Source organism: Pteronotus mesoamericanus, unplaced genomic scaffold (assembly GCF_021234165.1).
Source record: "Pteronotus mesoamericanus isolate MK-2021 breed Mesoamerican mustached bat unplaced genomic scaffold, CSHL_Meso_final contig_50, whole genome shotgun sequence".
Taxonomy (NCBI): Eukaryota; Metazoa; Chordata; class Mammalia; order Chiroptera; family Mormoopidae; genus Pteronotus; species Pteronotus mesoamericanus.
In genome coordinates, this window is record NW_026555186.1 from 40,044,824 (window position 1) to 40,047,085 (window position 2,262).

The 2,262-nt window shown below is 45.0% G+C and overlaps 1 pseudogene; it reads right to left on the minus strand.

The window, feature by feature from the left end:
- Positions 1-1,491: 1,491 nt before the first annotated feature.
- Positions 1,492-1,604, minus strand: LOC129074755 (uncharacterized; annotated as a pseudogene).
- Between the last annotated feature and the right edge of the window lie 658 nt (positions 1,605-2,262).

Consider the following 2,262-nt stretch of genomic DNA (forward strand, 5'->3'; position numbering starts at 1 on the left):
CATATAACCAGTGTTTTGAACTCTGCATCTGAAAGATTGCTTATTTCTATTTCATTTAGCTCTTTTCCTGGAGTTTTGATCTATTCTTTCATTTGGAACATGTCTCTTTGTCTCTTCATTTTGGCAGCCTCCCTGCATTTGTTTCTATGTATTAGGTAGAGCTGCTTTGACTCCATATTTTGATAGTGTGGTCTAATGTAGCAGGTGTTCTGTAGAATCCGGTGGCACAGCCTCCCCTATCACGCAAGCTGGGTACTCAAGGTGCACCCTTCCTATGGGCTAAGGATACCTTCTTCTTGTAGTTAAGCCTTGGTTGCTGTTGGCAGGTCAATGGGAAGGATTTACCCAGGCCAGTCAGATGCAAGGACTGGCTGTGACCACTGACCACCACCCTCTGCCCTAGGTAGAAGATCAGCTGTCCAGGTGGTACTCTGACATAGTCTGTACCTGTTCACTAGGTGCACAGGCCCTGGGGTTTCTTGGGTGGTGCAGGCCAAGTTCAGCCCCTACCCGTATTTTACTTTGGGCCACTCTGCCTGGGCTATAAAGCAATCTGAGATGGCTGCTACTTGTGCTGGGTCTCGAGGTTCCCAGGAGAAGCCACGCTGTGAATCTAGGCTGACTGATGCTAGTGCCAAGCCTGGGGCTCACTGAGGCCAGCTGTTGCTTATTTGAGAGGATTTAGGAACTTGTGAAGCTTGAGCTAAGACCAATCATTAATATGGAAAAGCAGCTCATATGGGCCCTTAAATTGGGTGGGGTGGAGTCTCAGGGCATTTCTAAGGTGGGTCAAACAGGGTTAGCCAGGTTGATGGAGTCTCAGATATGGCACCAGCTTGCCAGGTCTGTTGGCACAGAGTTCAGGAAAGGGACAATAGCCTCTTCTCACCTTGATGCCACCACTTCAATTCCCCCCTGTACGCCACTGGTACCTTTCAAGCTGCTCCCCCACTGCTGGAGCTCAGAAAGAATGAGTCTGAGTAGGTGAGTCTATATGTGGATTCTTTAGGAGGAACTGCTTAGGGTTCCAGAAGCTTCTTCTACCGATTCAATTCCCACTGGTTTTTGCAGCCAGAAGTTGTGGGGATTTATTTTCCTGGCACTGGAACCCTGGGCTGGGGGGCCAGGTGTTGGGCTGGGACTCTTCACTCCCCAGATGTCCCTCCTGAATTTTTATCCACCACACGTGGATATGGGATCAGCCCATTCTGCATCTGAGCCCCTCCCACCAGTTTGGATAGATGTGGTTTCTTTAATTCTGCAGTTGTCAGGCTTCCATTCAACTTGATTTCTGATGGTTCTGAGTGATGATTGTTCTATATTTTAGTTGTAATTTTGATTTTGATGTGGTCGTGGGAGGAGGCAAGCCATATCTTCCTACGCTCCCATCTTCCTCAGGTATCTATTTTATCAAACAATATTCAGAATGGGTTGTTTTGGCTTATTTTAATGAGTATATTATTGAAAATAATTCATCAATGAATATAGTTAATTGTGTTTGTTGAATAAATAAATGAGTTTATCTTTTAGTTTGAAAAATTTTCCAAAGTACTTCTGTTTCACCAATTCTACACTTGATCTTAGCCAAAAGGCCGAGAAGCGATATGTTTCACCAATTCTAAACAGCAGTCAGTGAAAGGGCAAGTGTCTGATAGATTTCAGTAGCATAATATTTAAAGCACATCAATGTGTGAGGGGTCACGGTCACTATAGTATGTGAACCTCCTTTTTTTTTTTTTTGTAGGCAGTCTATTGAGAAAAGTAGGATATAAAATATATTCCCTCTTAATCAGGTCAACAAGGAATAATGGCAGTTCATGTCATCTTTCTATGCAAGAAAGGATAAATATAGCTTCCTGCCCTGAGTTCAAATCTGAATCATCCCAGACCCCCTTTCCTCAGGGAAGGAGTATCTCTGAGGGTATAGTCCATGAAATACATCAAAGAATACCCATGGGCCCCCAACTGCTGTGTAAGCTACTTTAGAAAACAGTCAAGAAAGGAAAACTAAGGCCTATCAGGATTATCCTTGACTATGGTCTGTCCCTTGAATAAGCCCCATGAAATAACCTTGCTGGGTTCCCCGGGAAGCCTGGCAGGCCTGGACCTCACCCAGACTTCTTAGGTCTCCTTGTCTCCCAGTCTCCCAGGTCAGTGAGGGCTGCATTGAGGTGATAAAGGCCTTCCCTAGAGCCCTCTGTGAGAAAGGAGCAATGTTGATGGGAGTGATCTATACTAGATGGATGATGATGATCTAATCAC